Here is a 331-nt window from a genome sequence, read left to right as displayed (position 1 = left end):
GATACAATTTGTAAAAACACATGAATCTCAAGAAGAAGGAAGACTAATATGTGGATACTTTGCCCCTTCTTAGAATGGGGAACAAAACTCCCATGGAAGTGGTTACAGAGATAACGTTTCGAGCTGAGATGAAAGGATGGACCATCCAAAAACTGCCCCACCCAGGGGTCCATCCCATAATCAGCCACCAAACGCAGACACTATTTTATACACCAGCAATAATTTGCTGAAAGGACCCTGATATAGCTGTCTCTTGTGAGGCTATGCCAGTGCCTAGCAAACACAGAAGTGGATGTTCACAGTCATCTATTGGATGAAACCCAGGGCCCCC

Source organism: Mus pahari, chromosome 10, assembly GCF_900095145.1.
Source record: "Mus pahari chromosome 10, PAHARI_EIJ_v1.1, whole genome shotgun sequence".
In the NCBI taxonomy this organism is placed as follows: Eukaryota; Metazoa; Chordata; class Mammalia; order Rodentia; family Muridae; genus Mus; species Mus pahari.
The sequence above is the reverse complement of the archived record's forward strand: the minus strand, read 5'-3'. Positions refer to the sequence as shown.